General features: G+C 39.0%; 1 long non-coding RNA gene across 1 annotated transcript; it reads left to right on the plus strand.

The window, feature by feature from the left end:
* Window positions 1–1,371: 1,371 nt before the first annotated feature.
* On the plus strand, window positions 1,372–17,898 carry LOC132249296 (uncharacterized). The gene is made up of 3 exons (XR_009460704.1): window positions 1,372–1,431; window positions 6,420–7,086; window positions 9,559–17,898. It is a non-coding gene; the product is annotated as an uncharacterized LOC132249296 (long non-coding RNA).
* The last annotated feature ends 515 nt before the right edge of the window (window positions 17,899–18,413 follow it).

Genomic DNA, 18,413 nt, shown 5'->3' on the forward strand with positions numbered 1-18,413 from the left:
AGTTGGCAAGTGCTCTATAACCATTGCATTACACATTAAAGCCAATGAAATGGGTAAAAGATGATATGGCTGAAATGCTGCAGACTTGCTTTGATTTTTATCTAGTTCAATCACTCTCACAATTTGTTTAATGTATGTTTTGTATATATTTATATTTTTATTCATACCCATCAGATATTCAGAATGAAAATGAAGGTGACACACAGTGCCCTAAAGGAGGTGAATCCAGTATTTTTGGCTTTAACTACTGGATATCTCAACCAACTAAGATAATCCAAATAAAAAAAAGATTCACTCTAAGTGTCCAAAGCGACTAAAACACTGGCTTGCATCCATAGATGCTTCTCAAGCAAATCCCGGGACGTCATTCTTCTGTTGTACTCGGCCTTGGTGAGGCCGCAGCTGGAGTCCTGCATCCAGTTTTGGGCCCCACAATTCAAAAAGGATGTGGAGAAGCTTGAGAGAGTCTAGAGAAGAGCCACGCGCATGATCAGAGGTCAGGAAAACAGCCCTTATGATGACACGCTGAGAGCCATGGGGCTCTTTAGCCTGGAAAAGCACAAGCTCAGGGGTGATCTGATGGCCACCTGTAAGTTTATCAGGGGTGACCACCAGTATCTGGGGGAACATTTGTTCACCAGAGCGCCCCAAGGGATGACGAGGTTGAATGGTTATAAACTACTGCAAGACTATTTCAGGCTGGACATGAGGAAGACTTTCTTTACTGTCTGAGCCCCCAAGGTCTAGAATAGCCTGCCATCGGAGATGGTTCAAGCACCTACATTGAACACCTTCAAGAGGAAATTGGATGCTTATCTTGCTGGGATCCTATGACCCCAGCTGACTTCCTGCCCTTTGGGCAGGGGGCTGGACTTGATGATCTTCTGAGGTCCCTTTCAGCCCTAATGTCTATGAAATGAAATCTGTGAAGTGTTATATTTTAGGTTTAAACCTTTTTCAGGTGCATTCTTTCTTTCTTTTTTTTTCATTTGGCCTCTCTTTTTTCATATTTTATACCAGTGCATGATCCCTTTTTTCACCTTGATCAGTCCCAAACTCCTGCCATTCCTTCTTCTCCTACAATTTTTTGTTCATTTCTATCCCTCTTGCCCCACACCAGCAGTGTCATTGCCCCACCATAGAGCTATCTTCCTACAAGTTCTTCAAGCTCTCTTTCTCTTAGGAATTATTTTACTCCTGTTCACAAATTCTCCTCCCCAAAGGCAGCTTTGGAATTCATAGGTTCTGAGCATAAGTATTTATTTTAGATGCATTTAAAAGAGAACATTTCTGCTGATGTTGATAACATCTGCATGTAACTAACGTCTGTAACTTGAGGAGAAAACAGTTGGTATTTCCATCTGGATAAGGCGAGTTTCCACACTGGTAACTGCTTTGAAAGATATTCAGTAAATCTATTCTGTTAAATAGGTGAGTAGTTTCCAAATTGATTTTTCTGTCTAGATCTTCCTTATTTTTCAAAAAGATTGCATGTTATTTTAACTAACATAAATAATTTGTCTCACCATCAAGCATAGCTTGTTATCAAGACTATTTACTTGGGAAAGCTATTTATTGTAAATAATACAACTTAGGAAAGCTATTTGTTGTATATAATACAATTACATTGCCAATTAACACTATTTTTTACATACTTTTCCATGGGGGAAAAAAAAACAAACTTATCTTGACAACATTTTGAAAGAAACTATTTTAAAGAAATTCATGCCCACTTATCCCCATTGGTGCATCAACATATTGGTGCATTGGTGCATCTCCATTAGTGCACCCCCATTGGCGTGTTGGTGCATCCCCATTAGTGCATCAACACTTTATTGCAGTAAAGTAATTAGGTCTGCAGTAAAGTGTCACCATCTACCTATGTGCCAGTATTAGGACACAATAAATTAACCCCCGCCATAGGATAATAGTATCAGGGACAGTACTATCATACAGAGGAGTAATTACATGTGCTGAAACACATGTGTAGATGGTTACAGGGGCTGGCTGATGCACAAAGATGCTAAAGTGTGAGGGCTGCCCCAGCCAGCCCCCCGCTGCCCATCTCTACCACCCAGAGACTGGCTGATCCCCTAAGCCTGCTGCTAGCCCAGGACAGCTCTACAGTGCAAACTGTGCTGAAGTTTATCATATCACCTTAATAGTATGTGTAGATGCACCCACTATTTATTAAACTTGGTATGTATACCATGAGTACAACATGTAGTTCAGAGATTTTGAGTTCAGCATTCTTAATTTCTTTCATAGCAAAAATATTAGTTAGAGCAAACCACAATATAGTTCTGGGAGTCCTTGTTTTATGCAGGGTAGAATTCTTGAAAAAATGGTCTAGGACCCTTTACTGCTATCTTTAATTAAATTTCGCAGTCCCCACATTAACTAAGTAATGAAAGCAAACTTTGTACTCTAAATTAAATGTCTTTTAAAAATCAATAATCTTTGAGGCTTTGGTCTGAGCATTTCAAAGAAATATTTCATTTAGTCCTCTAACTGATACATTTGTCTAAAATTTCAATTGCTCTTTTACAACATATCCTGCACCTTTTCAGGGATTTAGAATTCATTCTATTTTAAGGTGGAACTCTTCTTTTTAAAGATAGGTCCTGGTGAAAATGATCTGTTTTATTTTTAGACACTGATTTAAGTTTTCAGATTATTCTTACAAAATGAGAAGCTTTTTCTCAGATTGTAATCTTTCAGCTTCCTAATGCTTTTTGCAGATGGATCAAATTATGATTTTTACTCTTCCCCTTCAGCCCCCAAAGTGAAAAGAATATGGAGTAGTTGGTCCCAAACTTTGCTGGTTCATGTATCAGCTTCTTAAAAACTGATGCTCTATCAACTCATTTCACAGCAAGCTTGTATGTTACTTAGATCTAGAACACTGCAAAACTCAGAAAAAAAAATTAAAAACAGGGTGAAACAGCACTTTATTTTGCATTCTAGGAGGATATTGAAAGGTGTATAACAATTTGCAGTGCTTATAAAATTAGCATTACTTAATATTAAGCAGCATATATATTTTAGCACTATATTGATCTTAATAACATTAGCATGGAAGAAAAGATAGGAGATAGGTTTGTCTTATAGTTAAGGTATAGAATGTACTAACTAAACGTAAGGAGTTGTCTAATTAGGCATTGATAGCATGTCTAACTTTTAATCCATATATGAATAACATAGTAAATAGTAGTAGTAATTCCTGACAATAAGTAATATGCTCAAAGTAAAATGGTGTAGATTCTATATGGAAAGCAATATGTATTTTATGATTTTGTTTGTTTACCACTTATCTTTTTTAATCAGCTAGTTTGCTTGGTATGTTATGGCACATTCCAGTAAATAAGAAGTTTACAATGAAAATATTTTATTAAAAAAAAATGGCAAACAAAAATGCAGAGAAAAAAACATCCTTTGCTATTTTTATGTATCCACATACTGGGCATGCCTACACATGCAATTAATGCCCCTGAATATGTTGCACATTCAATTCAGGTGCATTAAAGTGCTCCGAGCTCCATACAGCTCCCCATGGCCCCCAGGAGCTTGGGACCAATTCTAAGTTCCATAGGACCATCTCTAAGCTCCATGTGTCTGGGAGCTTCCAGGATAGCTTTCTCCCCCAGACCCCGCAGGACTGTAATTGAGCTATGCAGCAATGAACCCATAGTATTTCAGCAGATGTTTAACAGTCAAAAAGGCTATTGTCTTATAGTGGGCTATGAAGGGTCTCTTCTGTATATGGCTCTATGCTGCAAGGAAGATGTTTACACTTTTTCTGAGGCAAAGTTACTGCAGCTGCTATTGGCTTAGCTGAAGAAAGAGCCTGTCTTGGAGCTCATAACATGGTGACTGTATGCCATCTGCAAGGGTCCCTTTGAGTCACAGCTTATAGTGGTATGAAGAATATCCATATAATACATACACTGAGTCCAGATGCCAAGAGGTGACTTGGCTAATTAGTAATCTTTATGTATTTACATTGCCCTCATAACAGAAAATATCATTTTTACATGCATTAAGGAATCCATTCTCAGTTTAACACATTTCTATTATATTTATTGCCCTCAGTGAGTGGCGCATTTGTTTGCCTTTGTCCACTACTAAAATGTTTTTTTCTTTCCCTTAGTGGGTAGACCAGGTAATCCTACTAGTCAGCTGTATTTTGTGGGAATATTTTTATATTTTGTTCTGACTTCTATACTGACCTGATAACAAAGTTTAAGAGTCAAGTCACAGACTTACATTGTGCAGCTCCACTTCACAATGAACTGCATCAGAAGTGCTGATGTTTCCACTTGTTAATAAAGTTTCTAGTTTTTTATACTTTTTTAATGTAGACTTTTCACATCAGTGGGCATATTTACATGTGTGCTTTACTGCACATTAGACTAATCTAATGAACAGCAAAGTGGTACCATCTACATGTGTACAGCAATTGGTGCACAGTAGATTAATTTCAAGTGCCATTTTCTATCACCGAAAGATGCAGACACTTGAAAACAGCATTTTAAACACATGCACCAAAGCACACATGTAGATGCAGACTGGAAGCAAATTGCTGTCAGTCAGCCCAGGTAGCAGGGGGCCACAACTCCTGCCTGAGTAAGCCCCAAGCTCCAGGGGGTGGGGGAAAGATGTTGCGGGCTCTGGGGGCAGCACTGAGCTGTGCAGAGCTTGGGGTTAGCTCAGAGCTCCAGGGGGCAGGAGGGAGGGGAGCTGTGCCAGCAGCTCCCAGCCATCCGGAGGCAGCTCCTAGCTGTGCAGACCTTGGAGTTAGCCTTGACTTAATAGGGTCTGAAAACTCTGTACCCTCAGTTTTCTTAACATCCAGGCTGGACCCCTCAAAGCCACTGTTCTCTCTGATGACATCTCTCAAAGTACCTTTGTCCATTTTTTTTCTCTTATTGATTCACCAAGTGCTAAGTAGTCTGACTCATGCATTTCCTGTCAGTCACCTACATTATAGCTTATGATGATGAAATCTTACCGTATTATCAATGCAACACTTCTGCACTGTATTTGCCAAAGCTATGATTGGCAGTAGGGATAACTTCCAATAAAAAGTGAGAAGCATTGTAGTAACAGTAATTGTCTGTATCTCTGGAATGGGGATCTAGGATTTTGCCTCCTGCAAGGGGTAGTGTGCGACTACATTAAATCTTCGTTTGAGATGGTTCTTCTTTATGCATGAAGGCTGGCTGGCTGTTTTGACCATTCAAGACCTCTCCATATACCTGTTGGATTGCAATTTTTCCTAGACACCACCTTATATGTCCTTAGCCTTTTGGCCAAAGAAAATTAGACTGTTTCCTTTGGTGATAAGGGATTCCCATCAATTCCTCCTTGACCAAAAAATGATGGCTGTAAAGGAAAGAAGAAACATGTTTTAGGCTCTGTCAGAGACAAAGCAAGTAACGACATGGAAAATGTTCTTAGTGTTGTAGTCCAAATCAGCCAAAATTCTCTCAAAAAGATTAACATTCATCAATGGATATTGATGACATAAATGACAGTTTATGAATCATTATCTACTAAATTTCTAAATTTACTCACGGTTAAATGAAAGAGGACTATTGTTTTCTGCCCAGTAGATTATTGCAGCGCCACACTAGAATATATGCATATTTTACAGTTGTGACACCCTTTTCTGAGCTGGGGTAAATCTGCCATGCAGGAGACTGAGCGATTGCATAAAACTGGGCATATCTATACAAGGTGCTTTATTGTGCAGTAGAGCAAATTACTGCACAGTAAGCATCTGCATCTATACATGCAGATGCCTACTGTGAAGTAATCAGCTCTAATCATGAGTAAATTTGCTACCTGTGAGTAGTGAGCAAGTAGTAAATTTACTCATGATTAGTAACTGCGCTGTAGTAAATGTGTAGACACCTGACTGGGAGCAAATGTGCTCCTAGTCAGCCAGGCAGCAGGGGATGGGAGACTGCTCCCTGCTCCCAGGAGCTGCCTGCTGCCAGGGCCGGCTCCACCACTGGAGCCTGGGTGGTGACAATGTATCCCTGGCCTGACAGCAGGGAGCTCCCGGCCTCTGCTCTGCAGGGCTGGTACTGGGAAAGCCTTATCTCCCAGCCTGAACCCCATTGTCCCTGCCTGGACTCTGGTGGTGGAGTGTGCCCTGGCAGCAGGCAGCTCCCGGAGCCAGGGAACAATGTCCCAGCCCCTGCCAGAAGACAGCTATCTCTTGGCCCCTGGACTAGCACCCAGGGGTAGTCTAGAGCTCCCTCTGTGTGCTGCAGGGGCCAGTTGCAGGGCTGCAGGGAGCAGGAGCAGTCTGCTGCTAGGACCAGCAAATCTCCCACATCCCTGCATGTGTAGGCACAGTCTGCGAGCATTTACACTCAAGTAGCTGTTACATGTCAGCTCTTTCTTCCTAGGGAACCCTGGCACAGTACCCAGCCTGTCTGACTCATGAAGGACTCTCCTCCTGCCCCCAACTTTGCCTGAACCAGAACTGATCAGAAGAAGGACTTACAAAAGGCAATTAAGATGCAGTGAGAAACGCACACAAACCCCTACTGATAAGGGTGACAGGATTAAGGCAACTCCCCTAGTCCCGTTTGCATTGGAGATGAGACTGGGAGCCACCTTCATTAGCATTCACAGTGGAGAACAGAGATTCCAAGGCACTAAACTTTGGGACCAGAGAAGCAGGGGAGCACTGCATGATGGGGGATCCCTGCTCCAAATACTAATCAACACAGGTCTGCACACACCCAGCTCATCATTTATCAGACCAATTTTGGTAATGACTCCTTTATTGTTACCCAAAACACTGAATCTGCCTCTTTGCACTGTGAGCTTCCTCAGAGTAATGCCACCCATAGCCAGGAGTGATCAGTTCCTCTTGTCCAGCATATGAGGCATTGTTTAGCCATAAACAAACCTAGTGCTCCATTGTTAGTTCCCTACAAAAGCTCAAGTTTCAGTCCTGGTGCTTGGATCCAAAAGCTGCACCAGTTCCACTCCTTTTCTGCCTGGAATGCCTTCAATGAGAGTGCTGGGGGCTCTGCCTCTCAACAAACACCTGGGAACCTTGGAGTGGTAAGACCCCAACTCACTCTCTCTCTACCTCTCTCTCTCTCTATCCCTCTTTTGTTTGAGCCTACTTTTTAAACCTCAGATTTGGTTCAATCCCTCTCTCCTCCTCTCTCTTACTCTAGGCACAGCTTTCTAAACCTGATTTTTTTCTGATCAAATTTGAGCAAGCCCACTTTCTAAGCCTCAGAATTGATTTAATCTCTCCCTCCCTCTCCCACTCCAGGCACAGCTTTCTAAACCTGACTTCTGCTGATCAAACTTGAGCTAGACTTCCCCAAATAGCTAACTGAAACTGTGTAATATTGTAACTTTTGTTTGTGTTTCCTTGTGTGGCTATTACTATCATCATCAGTTTCATATACCTGACAATAAAATAATTTTTATAGTCAAGCTGGTTGCTATACCCTCTCTATGAACCTCGTTTACTCTTCCTCCTCTACCTCCCCACCTGCTCTGTAGCAATGCTTCTTTTACTTAAGCCAAAGACCCCTATAAAACGCAAAGATCCTGTGGAGTCTGCTCATCAAGGGAGTTACTACTAGGACACATATGACAAGAGATTGGAACATGCTGAGTTTTGAGGCACATGAGAGTATCAGCTGAAAGTGCTGATCAGACCCAGCCTTATCAGACATACCCTGTGAGTGTGTGTGTGTCTAACTGCATTTATTATTGTTCTACTGAAATAAGGGGTGTGATGAGCTGGGCCCATGAGGGTGTCAGCTTGGAAGTGCTAAGTAACCCTGCCCACTCAGAGCTACCCTATTAACTTGTGTGCATGTGTCTGACTGTTTTATTGATTGTTCTGCTGTGCTGAGCTGTGGCGTATGAGGGGGTCAGCCTCTAAATGCTGTCTGACCCAGCCAGCTCAGAAGTACTCTATTCCTGTGCTGAGATTGGGGTGCATGAGGGTATCAGCCTGGAAATGGTGAGTAACCTGGCTTGACTCAGATGTGCTCTGTTAACCTGCATGTGTTTGATCGATTCAGTAGCTGGAGGAATCCCGCCCCATTGAAACTAAACCCTGCAAGGTATCTCCATTGGGGGTGAGGACTTGCAGAAGAGATAGATACAGCTCCATATAGAAACACGAGTGACACAAGCAGCACATTGATAGAATTACAGTGACCTTGGAAATGTAACTCTAATAAATAAGCATACCCCAAAGGGATGGGCAATCTGGTAACATGGTTTACTTGAGAGGAAACTGCACCTGGATCTTTTGCATGTGTAGATGTGCCCCCTGTGTTCCATTGGTTAGTACTTTTAATTCACCCACATTAGCTCTAGAGGAACTTGAAAATGGGAAGAGTTTGGAAAAAATGACTTCCTTGCATATGAGTTACCTTGCTGTATCTATCTCTTCTGCAAGTCCTCACCCCCAGTGGAGATACCTTGCAGGGTTTAGTTTCAATGGGGTGGGATTCCTCCAGTAGTCTGAGTTAACAGGCTGGGAAGTCCAAGGAAAGAAAGTAAGTAGTGTGACATTTAAATGATGAATCTCAGAAAAGTGAAGATGAATCAATACAGAAGAGGAGAAGCAAAGGATTGGAATAGACCAGAAAACAGGAAAATACGCTGTTTTGTCTTTTTGTTTTGAAAGGGAGGCAAATGTGTCCAATTTGCATGTCTTTTACTAGCAGGATCTTTTATTCAAACTACAACTAACACAAAAATCAGGTAGATGACTATTCTTCCTGAACTGTAATATTTTATCTGCAATCATTTCTTCATATTTAAAACTAGTTAAAGTACAGTGCTACTGCTACTTATAATGAAGACTGCTTAGATTTTGTAAAGTGCTTTCATCCGCAGACTTCAAAGCACTCTATAAGGGAGGGTATTATTATTACTAGTTTTGAGGTGGGGACACTAAAAGGCACAATGTGATTTGTCTAAGGTCAAGGAGCAAGCCAAGAGCTGCACTGGATGTAAGAACCCAGGTCTTCTGAGCCCCAGCTTGGTGCCCTGTCCAGTGGCCCACACTTTATATAAAATATAAGTTAAAGCAATTCAGGATTTCACTTAAATTATAATTTTTTAAATGTCACACTTCACATTAATTAGAATGTCTGTATTTTCCATTCTGCTAGCCAACTGAATGTCTTAGGAGGATGCATGTACAGCAACCAGAGGGTTAAGCTGCAGTACAGATTGAATTTCTGTTTATTTGAAAAAGATTGAAACAGAACAAATAAACTACATTTTTTGAAATTCTGTTTTACAGCTACTGGTCCAAATTCTGTACCCTTACCAAAGCTACTAAGGTTCATCTCTGGGGAGATGACATACCAGATCTGTAGTGGTTGATTTAATAATTCTCACAAGTATTGAAAGTAAAAAATTTAACTAATTTTTAATTTTGTTTAAAATGAATAGGTTCCTCATGTATACTCCAATATAAATAAATAAAATGGGACTACCAAACAAGTGTAAAGAATAATACTTTTTTTCATTGCTTCTCCACCTCACTAGGAATTCCCAGTATTCTTTCATCACCAGACATATCTCCGTCCTAACTATTACGTAAGTATATGGCCCTATGTGCAGGTGAGTGCTAATTAGTGATCCATAATTTAGGTATTATGGTTTTACAAGAATAGCATGTTATTGGACAGAAACATGCCTGCATTCTGAAAGGGTGAAGATTTCTCAAACCCATAGGTTTGGTATTCCCTACTTTAGATACCTTTTTGTAGGATAACATGTCTGTCTTCACATAGAACATCATTTCTTGCCAGGGAAATAAACCTTGTTGTAATTCAAGTACACTAATGAAGAAAGTAATGAGGAAAGGAACATTTTAGACAACTGGTATATAGCCATATCATATAGATCATTTTTGTTATGTTTTGTCAAGGAATCTTAAATTTTTCCTATCTTAACTTCTACAAACACAAATGACGGATTTCTTTCCATATTCTCTGCAATGACATTTGCAGTAAATTTAATTTATAATATTGTACCAAGTATCCACTGCTGTACTGTCATTGAGATTATTGAAATGATAGTTCTGCTAGATAATCTATCAATCCAAACTGCAGGACTTGGACCAATCTCGTCTATATTAAAATTACCTTCCCTGTAAGAAAGCCATAATTCTTCTTCTTTCTTTCACAACTTTGCCTTCTGTTTTGAGTTTTATGAATAATTGCTTTCTACTGATCAAAACCAAATTCTAATATACTACACACACTGTCATTGATCACTATAAGCACTAATGTATAAATAAAAATATGTTTATGTTTCAAACTAAAACTGACATCTCTATAATAAGACCTCATACACACAAGCTAGTACATTACTATGCCATATCCAGTGAGCCAGATTGCTCAGTTTCTATGAGAATGTTTCCAAGTTGAAATACAGATCCTATACTAATAAAAAGTAGAAGTCATGGTAAATGTATTTGCTATACAAAATCTTCTTTGTATATTTCTTTCTTTTTTTAAAGTCAGTGCGTTCTAGGATTCTCCATTAATTGAGACAGTATTACACATCAAGACACTGCATTTTTAAACACATTTATTATTTTAAAATGTGACATTACGCACTTTGGTAAAACTGTTTCAGGTCACTAATATTCAGTTTGATGCTCCATTGTCTAGTGGGTAGTCTAGTCAGACCAGAACATCTTCACAATTTACACACAATTAGTGGCCTGTTATCTACCAAGGGTGTGGATAAATGTGTGGCAAACCAAGACTAATTCATCATCACAGCTTTCAGGCCCTTGAAAGCTGCTAGACCAGGGGCAGTCAATTATTTTGGGCAGAGGGCTGCTTACTGAGTTTCAGCAAGCCATCAAGGGCTGCATGACAGGCAGCTGAGGGCTGATAAATGTTAATTTTCCAAATTTTTTAGGGGCCCCGCGGGCCATATACAATGGCCTGGCAGGCCACATCCAGCCCCTGGGCCGCATTTTGCCCACCCCTGTGCTAGATAGAGGAAAGATAGTGATACGAAATACAAAAATGAAATACAATTTAAAAAAAACAACCTCTCCACAACTTCAGTTTTCTAAATTGAACAGAGCATATTGATTTCTTGCATCATATCATGTAATGTAAAGCTACATTTTTATGACTGCTTTATGAACAAATTTGAAAATAAAAGAACCACAGTTACTCTTGAATTTCTTCTTTACCAGCTTAAAAAACAAGAAATTCTGACAGTTCATTGATGGAATGGCTCCTCACTGCCTGGCTTTAGCCAAAGGAAAGAAGATATATTTTTATGTGTTACAATGGAATCACAAAAGGAGACTAAATTGATTGTAATAGCAGTGTCAATACTCAATACAAGTAATACTGATACTGTGGTATACATTTCAATTTTCAGATTTCCTTAAGTAAACTGTCAATAAGTTAACTTTATTTCTAGTGCTTAAGTTTTTATTGTTGGGGGGTTGTTACTCAATACAATCATACTATTGTATGGCATTTTCCAAGATATTCAGCTGAGATGCCCTTCACTGCCTTTAGTTTACAAAGGATTCTGCACCAAATGGATGAAAGAAAACCAAGAGTACCCAGAACTAGTAAACCTATCAAAAGAGGCAGGGAAAAGACATGACATAGGCTTGGATGAGTGACATCAAACATTTAAATCATTGACAGACCCAAAATGTAAGTATATGCAGGAATACCAAGTAAAATTATGTTAAATGATAACAAAGAAACCATTTAAAGTCATAGAACTTGTTTATATTATCCTAAACTCTCCTGGAGAGTTGGAGATATTATTGTCACTTCAGCAGTCAAACTCACAGCCTGATTCACTAATGAGTACCTGGAAGGACAGCTGAGCCCGAAACAAGTACTCAGTGCTTCCATATGCACTCTGTACATAGATCAGAGGTTTTATATCCATTCCAGGGGAAGAATCAACTCAGATTCTCCATTTTACTTCCAGATAGCAAAATAAATGTAATCTAGAACGTGTGTTTGCCTAGAACTGTGGTTCTCAGCCTTTTTGAGACTCAAGACACCACTCCACATCATTTCAAAATTTTGTGGCACACCATATTTAAGAAAAACTAATAGAAGTGAGAAGTAGCTAAAGGAGAAGTGGCATGCCTACCTGTGTCATGTAATGAAGCCAGAGACGCCATCTCTGCTGCAGCCCCTTCTCAGCTGGGTTCCACGTACCTCTCAAAATCCAAGGTACGCAGGGCAATTTCACCCCATTGCAAAGGTGCAGCAACCCAGTTAAGTTTCTTGCAGCATCTCAGTTACAAGTCATCTTAGTGGCCTAGAAGTAGGCATGTGGCTAGCATAATGTTAACTGACACTTGTCCAACATATTCTTCTACTATACAGATAATGTTCTGCTCACATTTTCTAAATTCCCCTTTCTCCATTATGATGTTTTCAGTATTCTCTGTGTGCATAAATTACCATTGTTTCCCTTCTCTCAACTAGTACCTAAACACCTGGTCCAAGATCCAATGAAAGCCATGGGAATCTTTCCATGGACTTCAGTGGGTTTGTGCAAAGTTTAAGGCCAGATTGAAGAAGGAAGGATTTCTATTCTCTGAGCTACTGGAAGAGGGGCTGTACTCTTTGTAGGACAGGGGAAGCCATTTCTCACTTCCTCTCTGTTTCCTGTGTTAAGAGAAGGAAAGGATCTCCAGACTTGGGTTCTTTGTTCCTTCTTCCACTCTAGAAAAGTGTGTGGCTCTTTCCTTCCCAATAAGCAAAGGGGCCTCATAGTTCTCATACCACCAGCCCCATTTACAAAAATTACATTGAATTACAATAACAGGAACAAAGGCATTGTCGTCAAATAAAATTTTAAAGGGGATTAATGAAAAAAATACAATCAGAAAAGATCTTATAATTTCTTTCATGCTCCATTTACCTTCAGTCATTTATTTTCTATTTTTCCTCTTAATTCTGCTTTCATTTTCTGAAACTTTCTAGTCAAAGCTTCTTTAGTTTCTCGCAGATGGCTAAAATAAAACAAATTAAAGTTCATAGTACTTGTCATTTAAAAAATATGTATTCACAATGTGATTGCTGATTAAGAAAAAAGAATGTTGTGCCTAAGGAATGTGGACAGGAGCCAGAACAGGATGACATTAGGATGGCTTGGACCCCTGCTTCAGATAGGAACTGAGAAATTTCAAATCTGCAAAGGTAGTTGGATGGTAACTAAAGTATGAATGACGCATGCCTCCAGAGGCTGGGGGGGCACAGTGACTGCCCGCAGGTGGCAGCAGCAGTGGTGGTAGCAGCGGAGGGGGCATGGCAGCAGCAAGCAGGGAGCTCCCACAGGTGGCTGCGATGGTGTCGGCGCTGAGGGGTATGTGGGGAGCAGTAATGAGAACTGTCCAGTGGCTGGTGACCACCCACAGATGCTGCTGGCAATGTTGGCAGTAGCCAGCAGTGATCAGCAACCATCCACAGGTGCCGCCAGCAGCATCGGCAGTGCTTCTGTCAGGGGGTACACTGCCAATCTCAAGGGGTGCACATGCACCCACATGCACACCCTACACATCGCCAATGGGCTAAAGCATTGCTGTCTGAGAGGGAAGCACATACCTCCTCCACCTGTAGCAAATTTAAGGACCCATGTGACTCAAATCATAGACCTGAAGGTGGCAAGGCAAAGGGATTGGATCTTCAGATCTTCAGATGAAGTATGCCTATTGGAGAGCTCCAAGGCTGGAGCTACCACCATGAACTCTGTGTTACAGTAGCACAGGCAGCATCTAAAAGTGGCTCTTTGTTATAAAACTGGGGCCTCCCCCAATCTCCCCCAATATTAATTCAGATACCATAGAGTTACAACCTGCATGAGGGCAGTGTATCTTTTCAGCCAATCTACCTAATATTTTACTGAATAATACCTAACAATATCTCTTAATCGGAGAAGAGAAGACTGAGAAGGGATTTAATAGCAGCCTTCAACTACCTGAAGGGTCATTCCAAAGCAGATGGAGTTAGACTGTTCTCAGTGGTGACAGGTCACTTAAAAAGGAGAAATGGTTTCAATTTGCAGCAAGGGAAATTTAGGAAGAACTTTCTCAGTAGGAGGGTAGTAAAGTACTGGAATAGGTTACCCAGAGAAGTGGTGGAATCTCCATCCTTGGAGGTTTTTAAGACCTGGCTAGACAAAGCCTTGGCTGGCATGATCTAGTTGGGGACATTCCTTGTATGAGCAGGGAGCTTGACTAGATGACCTCCTGAGGTCCCTTCCAACCCTAATTTCCCATTATTCTATGATTTTTCTCATTGTTCTGGCTAGTAGCATAAGTATGGAGGGTGGCAGGGATGTTTTGGCTCTTCTTCATCCAAAAATGTGGCATGTGCATATCCTGAGTAGTTAGAATCATCTGTATTCCATATTCCGGGGGATATAACTGCTTGCCCACCTAGCAGTAGGAATGTAATACTTCTTGACTATTTCCTATCTTTTTGTAAAGGGCATTTCCAGGTTGCTGGGTTCCTCTTTTCCATCAAATTAGGAACAGAATGGATTGACCTTTCCCCTTTTTCCCTTATTCCCTTAAAGTATATGTCTCATTTTCTTTGGGTACAACTTCTTGACCCGAACGTATCCATCCTGAAGTACAGCTCTAGCATACATGGAAAGCTAGTCTGATGTATGTTTCAGTAAAAGTATGAATATCATGCTTCTAAAAATATGCAGCAGCAGGAATGGTTACAGTCTAGCAGTCAGAGGTTCCTACCGATAACACAATTAGCTCTCTTGGTGACTTGCCTCCAAAGCACAGCTGGATCAATGTAATGCCCAGCAAGAAGTATTCAAATCAGTCTTATCCTGGGATAAATCAATGATATCCTTCCGTTTAAAGCACACTGAGCTTCAGATTGAGACCCATGTTTCTCTCCAGTTATATCTATTTATCAGGTATTGAGCAAAGAGCATAATCTACAGTATCCATAGTAATAATAATGTAACAGGCCCTAGAAATGTGCTTGTACAGTCTTACAGTTGTGCTAAGGTATTGCAGTAATTTAGTTGTATATAAGATACAGTTACTAAATTAACCCAGTGATGATGGTGATAATGTATCAAAATCAAAATTTTAAGATATGGAATGCATAAAAATATGAATACTAATCCTATTAAAAATATTTAAAAGAAAAACAGACCCCTCAAAACTTATTTTAACACACTATAGTTATTTTTGTTCTCCAATATATAATCACAGGGTAAATTTTACATTATTACACTGTATCATAGAATATTTTTATTCTCAAATATGTGTGTTTTGCTTATTTAAAAAATGTCTATTGTTTCATGATCACTTCATAAATGAAACACAGAATTGTGAAAAATTCAGAAATAAAAATAAATAAACAATCCCCCCAAAACATTGTGATTCCAAAATAATCACCAGTCTGAAAAAAAGATACTTTACTTAGTTTTGAGGTGTATCACTGACTGGTGTAAAGGCATATGTGGGACGTGGGGCCCCATTCCATGACATAAAGACTCCAGAGACATCTTTGATCATTCTTTGTGATGCATAAAATATGTCACAGCTGTACTATAAAAGATATCAGGCATCAGGTAAGGTTGTCATTTGCCCTTGCTGGATTATATTGGAAAAAATACAGCTTTTCTCTCTTGTACTTGTGTGGGATTTCTGCTCATGAAAACACAGCCTATTTAGTCTGTGTGCACATTACCATATTCCTATTTTATTTCAAAAGAAAGTAGTCATAAAATAAACTTGCTGAAGAGAATAGATCTGGTTGATATTTTGTTTCAGCATCCACCTATTTCATATGTTATAAGTTGTGAATATGTTAAATACTGTGTAAAACGGCTACATTAAAGCTAGGTTCTACAAAAGGACTGATATTTCTCTAGGGACCAGTTCCTTTCATTTGACTTCTGTTATGCACACATCTTATTTTAGTTCACAATCTGAGCCTGTGTCACAAATAATAAGTATAACAAAAGAATAATGGTAGTAAAGTAGTCTGAAATGTTTAAGGATTTATATAGTTCAAACCTCGGGTTTTTTAAAATTATATCTATTAAGGCACCAGTATTACTAACATATTCATCAAATTAAATATAACATGTAATTGTAATAAAGTAGTTTATACTAGGAGTGTCAAACGTATAGCCAACAGACTGGATATGGTTGGCAAAGCAGCTCTGTCTGGCTCGCTGGGCTACTGCTAAATTGATGGAAGTTGTGGAGCATGGCCTGCCACAGAATTCAGCACCTTTTGTCCCTGCTGGCCATAGGAATTGTGGGTGAGCTTGGCTCAGCACCATCGCCCCAGACCCTTTCCTGGGCTCACTGATGCCATTGGACCCTTCCTGCTGCTGACAGATCCCTGCCCCTGAACCCTCACTGCCTCCTGACCCACTGCTGTTGGACGCGTTGCTGCTGCCAGGCACTCTGGATGGATCTGCCCCGTGAGAAGCTCTGCAGTCTGGAACTGACCCAGACCCCCAGGTGTGTTTAACACCCCAGGTTTATATAAGTTAATGATCTGGTATCATTGGGTTATTCTGTCAAACAGTATCTCTCTAAAAAAAAAAAAAATCATATCTTTTTATTCAATAGATAAAGGGGGAAGTCATGATTATCAAAATAAAAATGCTCTATTAAAATAACTTTGTAAACTTCCCTTTGTGTAATATTTAGTAAAAATTATTAAATGCAGTATGTTCAGATAAAACAATATTTTAATATGGAAAGTATGAGGAATATGTGTAACATGTTCATGTATGAGTAGTTACATCTTATTAAATTCAGTGTCTCATAAACCTGCTGTATTAAGATGTGAAAGTAGGAGCTGTGTTCTTTTTTATATAATGATGGTTCTGTGATTATTTGAAATTTTATTCTGGATATTTTTGCTGTTCAAAATTATAGCCATTCACAAAGCCAAACGTTGTCAGTTAAAAACAAAATAAGAAAAACACTCAAGTGAGCAAGAGAAAAATACATGATTTTAAATGTGTGCTCATTTGGAGTCATCTGATATCAGACACACCTTAACAAATAAAAATCACTATTCCCAAAGCCACTGAATCTACTTTTACCAGTTGTGCACCTATGTTGTTGTTTTAAAAACTTTGAGGCAAACAGACTTTTCTAGACTGTAGTTTTCATATTAGCTGCTCAACAAGGAAATAAGTCATTAATTTTTTTAAACACTTTTCACAGAGAATTAGCATATGGCACAACAGACAATATCGATTAGGGTCCACCATCTGGCAGAGGTCTAAAAAAGTGGCTGCCATATGTTTTGACCAATGCTGCAGAACAAACTCTTTCATACTGTCACCACCTCTAGTTCTGTTTTATAAATTACTTTCAGTTTTATTATATATATGAAAAAGATTAGGAAAGGTTTCATCTATGACTGGTTGCTTAATTGGAAAACAGACGCTATATAAAATTTTTAAACAGGCACTGGGTGAATAGGACTCAGTTTGAAAGCCATTTGACAGCTGTAAGTAGCAGAGGTGCAGGGACTGCTATAAATTGTTTATTATGTAGATCTTTAATTCTTAATCAGTGATATTTAAATAATTCTTTTATATTCAACAATGGTAGTTTATCCTTGATAATAACTAAAGGAGAAAATGTAACACAAAAAATCTTGAAGAGAAAAATGTTCATGAAATTCTCATGTAATATTGAAGACTGGTAAAATAAAAAATGTATTCAGTCTTTTTTTTTCTTCTTAAAAAGATACAGTTTCATAAAGAATAGATTTTAAAAATCAGAAATAAATATATATATATATATATATATATATATATATATATATATAGTGCTGTTGGAAAAATAACATATCAGGTTCAAATGAAATTTAGGAATGTTAATCTCTTTTGCAGCTGCTATTTTTGTTTTATGGTATTTTTACAGCTGTTTTTAATTTCTTTTAAGAAATACTAAACCTTTAGGAGTATTCCCAAGTGAAACACCACAGTACAGATAATTGGTTTCATTGCAATTCAGATTATGAACATCATTTTTCAGTTGTTACTTTCAAACTATATACACAGCTAAATCTGTAAGCCATTTTCTTTATTTCAGCTACTATCAAAAGGGGTGGGGGGATAGTTTAAAGAATCACAGAGCCTTAATCTCTATATTATAAATTATGATTCTTAAAAATATGTATTCACCAATACACAGCATTTGTGTTGTATGCACAAATATTCCAAAAATGTATTTATGCTTAGGTGATATATACATATACGAAGAAATCCACTACTGCTAATATGGAGCGTTATAAATTTATACCTCTGTGCACCAGCTGGGCCTCTTTGTTCCAAAGGGATTCATTCAAAGGTTGGACATACAGTGTAAAATACGATTT

Source organism: Alligator mississippiensis, chromosome 3 (genome assembly GCF_030867095.1).
Source record: "Alligator mississippiensis isolate rAllMis1 chromosome 3, rAllMis1, whole genome shotgun sequence".
Taxonomy (NCBI): Eukaryota; Metazoa; Chordata; order Crocodylia; family Alligatoridae; genus Alligator; species Alligator mississippiensis.